The sequence below is a fragment of the Schistocerca americana genome, chromosome 4 (assembly GCF_021461395.2).
Source record: "Schistocerca americana isolate TAMUIC-IGC-003095 chromosome 4, iqSchAmer2.1, whole genome shotgun sequence".
In the NCBI taxonomy this organism is placed as follows: Eukaryota; Metazoa; Arthropoda; class Insecta; order Orthoptera; family Acrididae; genus Schistocerca; species Schistocerca americana.
The window spans coordinates 300,509,228-300,524,489 of record NC_060122.1 but is presented as its reverse complement, the minus strand read 5'-3'; positions in this window follow the sequence as shown (position 1 = coordinate 300,524,489).

Genomic DNA, 15,262 nt, shown 5'->3' with positions numbered 1-15,262 from the left:
CAAGTTGAATCAAATTATACCTGTAGAACTTATGAATGATGTATTTTTCGTGGGGACAACCTTCAGCCAGTGGAAAAGCAGACAGCACAAACCACCATCGTTCGTGAACTAAACTGTAGCTGTTGGCCAAAATCACTTGCCACGGCGAAGCAAGGTTCGTCACAGAACATCACTTTGAACCACTGTTGCTGACCCCAACCAACATGCTCCCTACACCAACGAACTCTTTTTCGACAAAGACGTGGTTGAAGTGGGATGCGTTTAACAGGCCTCTGAGCATACAAACCAGCCTGATTTAACCATTGCGAAATGGTTCTGAGAGAGACACCTGTACCGGTAGCGGTTGCAAGGTTTGGAGCGATCCGGCTAAAAGTGAGAGGTCTTCATTTTCGCCATTAGGGCTACGTATCGATCCTCTTGGCGCGTAGAGGTCCATCCACGATCACTAGCATGCTGTTGCATAGCTTTTTCACCCTCAGCGGTCTTTTTCAATCGCGAGATGACACTTTCGAATACCCCAATTCCTGGGACTACAATAGTGACACTCTGACCGGCATCGAGACATCCAACTGGTCGTTCACGATCGTAAGCATACAATGATGTTGCCGTAACACACGGAATGTCGCACTACTCGATTCCACAACCACCGTCACCAAACAATGTACTTCATGAAGTGTCAAATCCATACGGAGCGTTCATACACAGGCTTCGCTACAATTGACACGTTCCTCCCTCTACTTATCCTTTTAGTGTCACTAATTCCGTTAATCATAAGAGTAAACGTCACGTAATCATTAAGCTATGTATTCTTCCGCGTTTGCTAGAACCTCATTGGATTTAGTTTCACGCGGAACAGAAGCCAAGCTGTTCCGAGTACAGTCAAGTACGATAATGAGGATACGTTGAAACACGTATGTAACATAGCAGCGATGGCGAGGCATTGTAGCATCTGTGACCAGAGAGTTTGCGCTTGACCGCGCGAGTGTTGCGAGCGGTTCTCAGTCAGTCAGTCAGTCGTTGCCAGTCTGTCAGTAGTCGTTGCGAGTCTGTAGCTCTGTCTAGTTGCAGAGCAGTACGCTAGTAGTCGTCATGCAGAGCAGTCGGTCTGTAGTAGCAGCCCAGTGAGGTTGTGTGATGTAGGCGGTCGGCAACACTGGTCAAGATGCTGAATGAGGTATAGTGTTAATTAATATAATCATTAGATAATGTAAAAATTTATTTATTGTAATTATTCTCCAACAAGTGCCCCAATAATAATTTTTAATTTCAAAAGCATTTTTTTCAAAATTTTTATTTTTATTGAACTAAAGATTTCGTTGCACTTCCCATTTCATTCCACTTCTTTTAAAGAAAATTTTCAGTAAAATTACAGAAAAAAGGAATATTATTATTTGCAATGCAGTTCCTCCAAGCCGTGCGCAAAGATAAGAGCAGAAATTTGACATCCAGTTATTCTGAGGTAAGACTTTAATTCTGATTGATTTACACAGGGCCAAAGACCGATATTTCGGTTTAATTGAATTTTCTTATCACTGAATGAACTTTAATTTTTTGATGAAGAATTTATATTTGAGTCAGATTGCGATTCTCACTTTTATTGTCATTAAATTTAATTGCAGGGAGGTTACGTTTGGCTCCCATTTGTATTAAGTATTGTCTTTTTCCTTTTAAAAATTACGGTGGGGAGGTTACACTTGGCGACACCCAGTCCGGGATCGTATTTCGTTGAGAGTCTTTTGAGCGACAGTCAGATATCTGCTCTTATTTGCTTAGATATAATTAGGATTTAGCGCAACGCTTTTAATAATATTGTGACTTTCTTTCTACAGGTCAACGGCAATTTGTTGCTTTGTTGTATTTGTGTGTTGCTTTTGCATATGTGCTTAATTGTTTTGTGAATAATTGTGACTATTGTAAAAATGCCGCGAAAGACTGTGAATAGTGTATCGCGAGGTATTACGAACGAAATTACCGGCTCAAACGACTTTACCGATAGGACATGTGACACGCAGTGTAATGATGACAATCCTGCGTTCACTAACAATCAGTGCATTACAACCATTAATAATGACTTTTATCTTAATGATGAACAAACGAACTCAATTGTCTCTTCTGTTAATTTGACGACAATTGATGACGCGGGACGCTCCATTGTAATGAGCGCTACCCAGCTTAACACACCCGATTTGGAAAACTCAAGTAACGTACAGACAAATTTGTGTAATGAAAATGAACAGGGTACACAAAGTACGACGGATTTATTTAATTCCGAAATAGTGAGTGACAGTGTAGGTCCGACTGATAATCCTTTTTGTAAATTGCAGAATGACCAAATGGTCACACAAAGCGCGACAATTCCAGGTACACAATCAAACAGCACAGATAATGGAGTAGGTAATGCTACATTTGATTTGAATCAATTTATGGCAATAATGTTACAATTTAAGAACGATATTGGTGTAGATATCAAACAACAGAGTGAGAAAATAGACAACAATTTCAAACAACAGAACGAAAAATTAGACAAACAAAGTGAAGATTTTAAACAACTTAGTGAACAGATCAGACAACAGAGTGAAAGTTTCGACAACTATTTCAAACAACTTAGAGAAACAATTGATAAAAGTTTCGAACTCACAAATGAAAAACAAGACGATCTTAAAGAACAGAACAAACAAGTTAGTGAGCAGATTACAGCTGTTACCGTGCAATGTCAGGACAGTAAAGAACAATTACGTGAGGATACTAAGACTTGTGCTAATAACAGTAATGAAAAAGTTGGCACTGTTGCACAAGAATTAAGTAGCACACGAGTAAGCACAACAGAATTACGTAAAAACGAGGTTAATGTAGTTACTGAACAATGCCGTAAAAACGCAGTACAGATACGCGACGAGTTTAATTTCGAGTCACTGGAAGTTTCACACACTCCGAATACGGAAGTCAATAATAAAAGTGAACGACAGAACAACCAAATTGACGAAAGTATTAAAGTAACAGAATTAACAATTATTTCAGTCACCAATACGTCACAGAATCCGCCACGTTACGAACATTTGTCAGAGTCACGCAGCGTGTATAATGTGAACAATTTACAGCAACTACGAGACGTAAAACCCGAAAAGCCACGCGACTTAAAATCTGAAAAGCTACGTAACTTGAAGTGCGAAATGACACAGACGAACAGATTCACATACAAACCTGAACGTGTTCTCAAATTCGGTGACGAGAACATAGATTATGAGCAATTTTTATCCGCAAGAAAATGTAAAGAATTTAATAATGACAGAACACAGGTACACGCTTTGAGCTGAGCTGTATACGACAATTTGTTTTTATGCTTTCACCGCTATTGCCTGTAATGCAGAAGCTAGCTTTGAACCAGATGCGACAATTTATTTTTGTATTTACAACAGCATTGCCTATAATGCAGAAACTGGAATTAGCACAGATACAACAATTTGCCTTTGGAATTTTACCGCTATTGCTTGCAACGCAAAAGCTAAAATTTATTTGCAGTGCGTAAATGACCTCAGGGGATTCATTACACTTTAATGAATATGTGCCGTAGCGAGCATAGGGCCCCGAGCTGTAGTAGTGCTGTTTCATCTTTAGTTTTCTGCACTGCTGCCTTTTCTTCTACTATCCTTTATATCTATCCAAACTGCTCTTTAACTATTGCTCTACCTAGTATTAAGAAACGAGTAATGAAAACCCGATGTGACAAACTTTTACCGAATGTGACAATTTTCAGCAGGCACTCCCGTAATGACAACTACCGCCGTAACTTTATTAACAGATAAAATCGTAATCATCAGTATGTACAAAATTTTCGGCAGTCGCAACCACATTTTTGTAACAATAGATGTTTTTCACCACAATAGCATGAAAGTCAACCGCTTAGCATACCTAACCAACAATGCAGTCTACAAGGTCAACCAGGCTTTAATGTTTCGCCGCGTGCACGTAAAGTCTCAGCTATAACAAATAGTAACGCACGGCAGCAAAGAAATAACTACGTACAGACAACACACTATTTCAACTCGTATCGCAATGCGCCGTATAGAAATTACTATCAGGACAGACGTAAAAAGAATGATGAGCACAATTTTCAGCGTACATTTAATAACAGTCGATCTTATGAGCAGCAACAACATCAGCAACAACAAATAATCATGAATGGAACAGACAATAGGTGTCATCCATAGCGTTACACGTCAGTATGAAATAACAGAACAGTTCATATAGTGGATATGCCACAACATTCTCCCGTAAATAATAGCACGTACGACAGAATTTAACCAGATACAGCACAGATTGCATATTACAGTAACGCAAACATTACTTTTGACACGCAGAATTTTGCTCACGAGAATGTTATTTGAAACATGCTCTGTTGAATGCACCACTTTTGTCGCACCCAGATCTTACTAGAGATTTTTCCATTGCCACCGACAGTTATAACACCGCCTTAGGCGTACATATTTTCCAGGAAATTGAAGAAGATGGTTCAATAGTAATCAAAAACATCGCATTTGCAAGCCGTATTCTGTCACCTGCTGAACGAAATTATTCTGTTACAGAACTTGAAACATTATGTGTTGTATGGGCTTTTACGAGATTTCGGCACTTTCTTTACGGCAGACACACCACCGTTTACATAGAACATAGAGCTATACAATTTTTGCTTTCAGCTAAATTTACTCACGACAGGTTAAGCAGATGGAAAATTTATTTGCAGGAATTTAATTTTACAATAGTTCACATTCCCGGTACACAAAATGTTATAGCAGACGCACTATCGCGTTCTCTCGGCAACAATCAGCAAGACGTAGCAACCAACTTCTGCAAAACAAATTTCAGTGTCATGTACATTCAGCAAGTTGCATTTGAAAATTTTATTTCATCGTCATTACAGGACATAGCACAAGAACAAAACAAAGACAATGTGTGGAAAGAAATTAAACACCTTTGGCAAGATAGGAAAAATGTTACGATTAGGAACCACTACACTGTACGCAATGACATTTTGTTTCGCCGCTCTCATCCTGACAGCAACAATTGGTTATTATGCATACCTGACGAACTGGTTAACAAATTAATTTGGTACACTCATGTAAGCTACGCACATTACGGAGCACGAAAATGTTTTCTTATACTGAGACAGAACTGTTATTTTACTAACATGGAAAAAGGTATACGACGAGTTTTAGCGTCTTGTAAAATTTGCCAGAAAGCTAAATCAGACACCACTTCACATATTCCTCCTTTATATCCCATTATACCTGTTAAATTAAGACATATGGCCGCAGTAGATATTTTTGGTCCGATTCCCAGAACTAACAGAGGTTTTTGCTACATATTTGTCGCTGTTGAGCTCACTTCAAAATTTGTTACTTTCAGTCCGTTACGCAAAGCTACTGCTAAAACTGTTTCGAAAGCATTTGTAAAACATTTTCTATTTCATGTAGGGCATGTGATGAAAGTAATTTCTGATAATGGATCACAATTTCGATGTAGCGTATGGACACGCATGTTACGAGCCAGAAACATTTCTCCGATCTATATATCCAAGTACCATGCTTCTTCGAACCCCTGTGAAAGATTAATGAAAGAAATTGGTAAGCTGTGCCGAATATATTGCCACAAAAGACATATTGATTGGGATACACACATACTCTCATTCCAAGATGTAATTAATTCCATTCCAAATGAATCCACTATGCTATCTCCGTCTGTTATACTGAAAAACGTTGAACCACCGAACAAAATTAAAGAATTAGTAAACTTCCCTAAATGTCGTCGTCTACGACACCATGAAATAATTGACATTGCGCTGAACAACATCAAACGTGCCGGAGAGCGCCGGAGAAGACAGCAAAAACAGGTTTGTACACGCCGTGACTTTCACGTTGGACAGAAGATATTAGTACGTACACACTATTTATCCAGCAAATTAAAAGGTAAGTGCAGTAAATTTGAACTTCTATACGCCGGTCCATATCGGATTCGCAGCATCCCTCACCCCAATGTCGTACACGTCGAAACTTTGAGAACCAGAAAATCGAAAGGCAATCACCATATCTCAAACATTAAACCGTTTATTGAGTGAAACCACTTTATGATGTAACATGCTATGATGCCATTTACTTATGCAATTATTTCACCTGACTAATTACTGATGATTATCGCATTTTTTCTTGGCAAGTGCCCGGCAAGGTAAGGTTAGCAGGTCGCTTTTCTTGTCGTTACACATCAGACCGTGCACATTTTTCCATTTTTTTGTGTATATGATTGTACTCCAGTTTTGTTTGTATGTATTGGGAAATAGTTAAGATATAACACACACCAGTCGACTTTGACATTTTTTTTTTGCCCTATGATATCTCAACATCGTGACTGTTTTACATTTTTTTTGCTGCTGCATTGTATTATTCTGTGTATATTTTTGCATTTGAACACTGTCAATGTTTTTGACATATTACGTTTTCTGTCATGTTATGCTGTATGGTTAATTATGTCACCATAAACCAGTCATTATCTAGTGGGTATATGATTTAAATGCAGGACATTAATCTTTGTTCATCAATTTCAGAAAGGAATGATGATTCTAAGAAATAAATTTAACATAAATGGGAATTTCACCTACGGAATAAACGAAAGGAGATGCAATAACTTTATGAGGAAGAGTAAATGGATCAGGATTAACAAGCATTAACAAGACTATACCATACTCATCACAGAATAGCAGTCTTAACTAATTTTTTCTTTCAGAATACAAGGTGATTGATGCAGGCTGTCAGACTGAACTACACATCTTAGTTTTAGTGATGAAATATGCTAGAGATAAGGAATAGTTGTATAATGAGTAATGAAGTGATTTTTTGCAGATGATAATGAATACTGATGAATAATGATGAAGGATATGATGTTATGAATAATGAAGTTTTGCTTTACAGATGATGATAATAGTGAAGTTCTGATGATATGGATAATGAAGTTTTCTTTACAGATGAGGATAATGTTGAAGTTATGTATTTATGTTATGTAGTTATTTAAGTATTTGTTGCAGTTTGCTTTGACAGCAGGTGTTATATTGCATAGTAGGATGACGGAAAGTTTTGGAAAGGACAGCTATGGAACACATTTTATACACATTTCACTACCTGTTAATTCGAAGTTCACTACTTTTCAGCATAGTGTGCGTTTCTTCTTTCAGGTTAATAATCCATTTTGTAATTTTTTCAGGAGAAGCTTTTCATGATACTTACTAAACCTGTTACTTATTATACCTGTTCTTGCATTTTTATTTTTTACCCATTTGTGTTTATCGTTTATGAATGTGATCACATATACTGCCTTGTTACATAACCTTGCTACAGCTGACTCATGACGAATGACGTTACCTATCCTCATTTGCAGCAATAGGTCAAAAGCAAAAAGTGTTATGCCTCAGCAATTAATTATCGATCCCAACGCAATGCATTGCTAACAAAAAAAAAAAAATGTATTACCAGTCCCAAGTAGTGATACCAGTTTGAGAAAATTCTGAATGATACTGATCAACTCTGAATAGTATGTCACTTGAGTAATGACTTCCTAATGAGACAAAAAAAAATATATATATATATATAAAATAATGCTTTGTCACTAGCTAATAACTGCCACTGTTTATTGTAATGAGACTACTTATAATGCCCACGATTATTAATGCTATGATTGTAATTAACTGATTTTAATAATGACTTTGTAATGATCTGAATACTACTGAATGAGGAACAATGTTTTATTGTAATGAGACTACTTATAATGCCCATGATTATTAATGCTATGACTAATTAGCTGATTTTTAATAATGACTTCGTAATGATCTGAATAATACTGAATGATGAACTATGTTTTATTTTATTCAATACTTGCTGGCCACTGAGTGCCAATAATTAATGTCAATCAACGAAATTGTTATTAATTATGCCATTAATTAACTCTTGTTTCCAATGTTGATACTTTGTAACCAGAAAAGAATGTGACTGTTTAATAATGCTTTGTAATTAGGAAAAGGCTAATGATTATTATTGGAATGACAAATGATTAATTAACTGTAATTAGGAGAAGGTTAATGATTCTTAATTATACTCTGTAACTGAAAAGAATGCGATTATTTCATAATGCTTTGTAACCAGGAAAAGAAGGCTACTGATTCTATGTAAAACAATTAATGAACATTTTTCTGTAATACTACATACTTGGTACAGAAATGTTCAATAACTGGGCTATGAATGCCACAAACTGCTAATTAAGTCTGTAATTGTCAATATTATGTGACTTGATGTCCTTCACCTCATAAGCTGACTACCCTAAATTACTGCAATGTCCATTTGTCCTAATGATCATGGAGCACTATATTTGGTTTTTGCACTAATTCTACGTTGGTGTGCCTTGTAAGAGCGTGGTGTTGACACGACATGCTGTCCACCACCGTGAGCAATGAAGACGTTATTATGGTCCCACTGTTTGGTGTACCTAATGTACTGCCAAAATGAAAATATGGAACATTACTACGACAGTTCAGTGTCTTGGCTACACTGATAAATTCTGATGGGAAAAGAGCTTCAAATTGTGTCACTTGGTGTTGTACTTCTGTGGAAAGATATGGACTTTCAGAACAGCTGTGTGCAATCTAAAGTGCTACAACCATGATGCAATCCTTCCCTTTCCTATCCTAATTCTTGTCACATAATGAAAAACATTTTTTGGTAACATCATTTCTGTTCGTAGGTTATACATTTTTTTTCGATTCGCTGAACTCCAGTGCGAGTACACTTATGTCACTGGTCGACATGATGTTTGCCATTATGTTTATTTGTTGTGAAAATGCTAAAGACATTTTTTAGTGCATGTGCACTTTGGACATGATTTTCTTGCCATTATGTTTATTTATTGCGAAAATGCTAAAGACATTTTTCGATTTGTTCTGAAGTACAGTATATGTACACTCTTGTCTTTTATATTGTATATACATTTTTTTTATTTTCTGAACTACAGTGCATGTGCACTCATGTCACTTGTCAACATAATATTTTTTGCCAGTCTGTTTATTTGTTCTGAATATGCTAAAGAATATTTTCAGTGCGTGTGCACTTTGTTATCTGTCAAAAAATTTGTATATACATTTTTCTGATTTGCTACTGTGTTTTGTATTCACATTTTGTCTTTGTCTGATATATTTTGTACTTAGTGCGTGTGCACAACATTTAAATATTCTGTAAGTTGTAGGATTTTGTTAATTAAAGAAAAATTTTGCCGTGCTTGGCAAGTCCAAATGACTCACCATCGCTGCCAAATTTTTGCCCCCCCAGTGGAGGGTTATGAAACACGTATGTAACATAGCAGCGATGGCGAGGCATTGTAGCATCTGTGACCAGAGAGTTTGCGCTTGACCGCGCGAGTGTTGCGAGCGGTTCTCAGTCAGTCAGTCAGTCGTTGCCAGTCTGTCAGTCAGTCGTTGCCAGTCTGTCAGTCAGTCGTTGCGAGTCTGTCAGTAGTCGTTGCGAGTCTGTAGCTCTGTCTAGTTGCAGAGCAGTACGCTAGTAGTCGTCATGCAGAGCAGTCGGTCTGTAGTAGCAGCCCAGTGAGGTTGTGTGATGTAGGCGGTCGGCAACACTGGTCAAGATGCTGAATGAGGTATAGTGTTAATTAATATAATCATTAGACAATGTAAAACTTATTTATTGTAATCAATCTCTAACAAGTCCCCCAATAATAATTTTGATTTCAAAAGCATTTTTCAAAAAATTTTATTTTTTATTGAACTAAAGATTTCGTTGCACTTCCCATTTCATTCCACTTCTTTTGAAGAAAAATTTCAGTAAATTCACAGAAAAAAGGAATAATATTATTTGCAATGCAGTTCCTCCAAGCCGTGCGCAGAAATAAGAGCAGAAATGTGACATCCAGTTATTCTGAGGTAAGACTTTAATTCTGATTGTTCTACACAGGGCCAAAGACCGATGTTTCGGTTTAATTGAATTTTCTTATCACTGAATAGACTTTAAATTTTTTGTGAGGAATTTATATTTGAGTCAGATTGCGATTATCAGTTTTATTGTCATTAAATTCAATTGCAGGGAGGTTACGTTTGGCTCCCATTTCTATTAAGTATTGTCGTTACATTCCTTTTAAATTTTGGTGGGGAGGTTACAACGTTTTATGCTGAGCGTTACGCGTACATCGACTCAGCTATAATGCGGGACAAAAACTTTACCGGCGCATTTAACTTCGAAAGCACTGGCCAGCCATCTGGTCCAACTAACCTGCAGTGATATGAAAAGTTGTAATAAAGACGGAAAACGAGACTAGCAGAGGACAATGTAGCCTAGAGCGTCATTTAATATTTGAACAGAAGGAAGTAATGGTAAAACTCCGGCAATAGACTTCTTAGGTGTCCTGGTGGAAAAAATAACATGCTCTCGATCTTAGTTAACATAGTACTGTACTTAAAAACGAGAGCGATGAAAATTCCTGACTTTAAGAAAAGTAACTTTTCTGCATAAGCTATGTGCGGCGTAAAAGTGCACTGCCGGGATTTCACCATGCAGTATTGAAGCCACTGAAGTATTGACGTCAGTCGTCTGGTAACCTCCGAACTTCTCCCATACCGGACTCCGAGGAACGCGGTACACTTCAGTGCTGCTACGTTGATAACGAGGCGATCAGCAATAGATTCTCAGGCCACCGAAAGCCTATATTTCCTCCTCCTCTTTTATGACGTGCTGTTCTGCAATTCGCCATCGCTCTGCAGGGACGTGTCACAAAGCTTCGTGCATTAGTTCCAGTAAGTTTGGTACCTTAAATATCTTGTTACTTCTCGTCATACATCCATTAACTTGGTTCCAGATCAATTCTATTGGGTTCAGATTGCTGACGTGTTAAAGGTGAAAACTGTAAAAACGCAGCATTTGTAGAGTGTGCTCGACTCTGTGAAAATTACTGTTTTCCATGTTTCTATGACGCTTATCACTCTGGCTCGTGAGAGACCTTTTGTAATGTTTTCTTAACTTCAAAATCTTTAACAATCTTTTATATGATATCGATAAATAAGAATGTGTATTTGCAATGAAAACCAGAATTCTGCGTGTAATATGTAATTAGAAACCAGAAGACGTGCATTTCTCTTGAAAAAAATGATGGTTAAGTATGAGTTAATTACCACATATTTGATAAATTTCATATTTAAATGATTTAGGTATTCAAATCGAACAAAAAGAAATTGTAGATCACAACGGGTTTCGAACCACCGCCCACCAGCCCATTCGGTTATCAATTACGACGCTACGAATATAATTAAAATTCCGTCTCGTATAAAAAGTGCATCGTGTTTCTCTGAATTTTCTCTGTGACGTTGAAACTTGTTTCTAGCCATTAACGAAGTTCCACGTGCGTGTTTCACTACGAAACAAGAAGCAGTGTAATCCATTTTCGCGGTACATATGAACACCCGGACAATCATAGCACAAGTAGCACTTACAGAGACTACGTCTGTGCACCATTTTTGAAGTAGAAATTACTAGCTAAAGGACGATTAACAAAAAGGTTGGTGGCAGTCAATAAATCAAAATGTCTTAAAGTTTCATTTACAGTGACATAGTTGTAAGGTGGCTATAATTTCGCACCTCATAAGCGCTCATCCACATACTTTGCTGTGATCTACAAACACAATTAGGTGTCATGTGATAGGTTGTACATCGAATAAATGAATGTATAAAGGAGACTGACATTGTCACGTACGTCTTGTAAATAATTGTTAACTCTTATTGCATGAAAGGTGACGGAGTGTCTTTATTATAAAAACGGCGTAATGAATGTTTGCCTGTACTAGAAGAGGTTGGAACGCCATTGGAAATGAAACGGCTGGCGGAACTGAAGCCCTGGGTGGAAGGCCCACACAGGTGTGTTGGTCCTGTTTAAACACAGGAAATAGCAAGACGGACGTCGTAGCGCCTAAGCGCCAGAGCACAATAGAGTCGCGACCGGCCGGTGTTGTAGCTGAACCAAAAGGATTATGCTTCGGAAACGCTGAAAATTATGGACGCAGGTGAGAGGAACGAAGAAGCGGCACCTCGAAAACCATGCAGGCTAGGTTATTTCCAAGAATTTTTACTCAGAAGCGTACCATTGTACGTGTATAGGTTTTTCCTCGAAACTTTCCGCGCTGGACGACAAAAGACTAAAATATGGTTGGTCGGCGTTCGCAAGAATCTGTAGAGAGGGAGAATATTTCGTGGTTTTGGGAATATGGTTCGTTTTCGGAATTACGATGGTGGGAAGCCAGCACTGAAGAGACGCGGTCTTCCCTTGTGAGCGCCCGTGTGTGACGGTCGCTTGATATCAGCTTTGTTGATACAGATGGAATTGCTGTCTTTGCTCTCAGGAGAGTTTATAGTTAGAACAGTTAGGCACTGTAGTGTTACGAACCTATATGATTCTGAACTACACCTTTGGGTTGGAAGTCGTCGTTGAGTATACAGCGTTCAGTAATTGAGAGCACTTCCCTTGAGAAGCACTTGAGACATTATCTGAACTCAGTCCTTGTGGTTGGTAGTTCGCGTTTCTCGTCTGTAGAACACAGAGAGGAGAAGACAGTATTAGAGTATATTAGTCAGAGGACTGCCCTCTGCCGTCCTATTGTTTGCAAGACTTTATTTGTGGCTGGAGATCTTCCATCGTCGCAGACGAGTACAAGGACCACCACTTCGACGCAGCGGACGCAGTACATACGGTGATATCGCAAATTGCTTTGGCTTATTAGGGCTATAAAAGCTAAACAGCTGTGATCACGTTAGTTTATTTCCACTGAGGTTCCACACCACCGTAGATCATGTTTGAAAGTAGTGTCTTTTGGTGTTTGGTACGTAGATGATATCAGACTTTTCGCGTTATTGATATTAGACCGCGCAGTCAGTATAAGGGGCAGAGTTGGGCAATTGATTAGTAATTGTACTTAGGAAATGTAATGTTTGTAATCAATTTTTTTAAATCTACAATAAATATATAAGCAGGAACAACGTTTATCATTTAGTAGGATTAGTGGCCTTCATTATTCATTAATGTTTAGATTGTAATTTATAGAATTAACAGATCCTAAGGTCTGCTTCAGGGGGTAGTCAGAGTCGAGTCTTCATTTTAGCTTTTCTTATTTTCCGTTGCGCACATTCTTTTACACCTGCCTGGAGTAGCATCTTGGATAGTAATGATATATCTAACACATACGTTGAATCTACTTCCAACGACCGGTGTGGCCGAGCGGTTCTAGGCGCTTCAGTCTGGAACCGGGCGACCGCTACGGTCGCAGGTTCGAATCCTGCCTCGGGCATGGATGTGTGTGATGTCGTTAGGTAAGTTAGGTTTAAGTAGTTCTAAGTTCTATTGGACTGATGACCTCAGATGTTAAGTCCCATAGTGCTCAGAGCCATTTGAACCTTTTGGACCTACTTCCAAGAGCGGAATAACACCAGTGTACGAGAGTTACGGCTGCTGACCAATCATCGCGTTTGTGTTTGTTTACATCAGGTTTATTCCTATGATGAACTAAGTATAGTCAAGTGCTTCGTAGCAATTAGCAGTTGTTCTTTATAAAGTGTCAATTTTTCATTAACAAGCGTCAGTTGTTCCTTAATAGTTGTGAAAATGTATAGTTCGGAAATAGTTCGGTGAAACCTCTGCCAAGCACTTGTGTGTGTATTGCAGAGTAATCAAGTAGGTGTAGGTGTAGATGCTATTCAACAGGCTCGAAAAACTGAATCTCGATTTTTGGAAAATGTGTCTGTGCTTCCCACGCGAGAGCTAGTGCGAGGCCGCGGTCACCGCACATCCGAATCGCTGGCCACTTCCTTGTCCCTATCGCTGCAAACGCCGCCAGCAGCGCTAGCGGCCTCAGAGAGCGGAGCTGTGCAGACAAAGAGGAGCAGCAGCAGCAGTAGGCGCCGGAAGTCCGCGAGAGGGCGCGCCGGATCTGCGGCCGCAGCGGGCAATCACAGGGCAGAGCCGCCCTGTGGCCGACGGCTGACGGCTGACGGCGGCGGCGATAGCGCGCCAAGTGGAGCACGACGCGCCACGCCGGCGCAAACAGAGTCGTTACAGGCGACGGCGCTCTATCCGCCCTTACACACAGCCTCTCAGAACAAAGAGAGTCAGCAATAAACAGGCTCCAGCGCACTGTTGAAGCAGACAATGGCTAACCTCCGACAGCACTCGAATGTCAAGGCGGCACTCTAGATTTGGATAGGCAGCACTCTAGATATGACTATGTAGAATTAGTATGTGGAGGGTAATGACCAAAAAACTTTTATCAGTTACATGATAGAACCTCTGAGGAGCCTGTACAAAGATACTATTGTCATTCTACACTACTGGCCATTAAAATTGCTACACCACGAAGATAACGTGCTACAGACGCTAAATTTAACCGACACGAAGATGATGCTCTCATACGCAAATGATTAGCTTTTCAGAGCATTCATACAAGGTTGGCGCCGGTGGCGACACCTACAACGTGCTGACATGAGGAAAGTTTCCAACCGATTTCTCATACACAAACAGCAGTTGACCGGCGATGCCTGGTGAAACGTTGTTGTGATGCCTCGTGTAAGGAGGAGAAATGCCTACCATCACGTTTCCGACTTTGATAAAGGTCGGATAGTGGCCTATCGCGATTGCGGTTTATCGTATCGCGACATTGCTGCTCGCGTTGGTCGAGATCCAATGAATGTTATCAGAATATGGAATCGGTGGGTTCAGGAGGTTAATACGGAACGCCGTGCTGGATCACAACGGCCTCGTATCATTAGCAGTCGACATGACAGGCATCTTATCCGCATGGCTGTAACGGATTGTGCATCGACGTCTCGATCCCTGAATCAACAGATGGGGACGTTTGCAAGACGATAACCATCTGCACGAACAGTTCGACGACGTATGCAGCAGCATGGACTATCAGCTCGGAGACCATGGCTGCGTTTACCCTTGACGCTGCATCACAGACAGGAGCGCCTGCGATGGTGTACTCAACGGTGAACCTGGGTGCACGAATGGCGAAACGTCGTTTTTCGGATGACTCCAGGTGCTGTTCACAGCATCATGATGGTCGCATCCGTGTTTGGCGACATCGCGGTGAACGCACATTCGAAGCGTGTATTCGTCATCGCCATACTGGTGTATCGCCCGGCGTGATGGTATGGGGTGCCATTGGTTACACGTCTCCGTC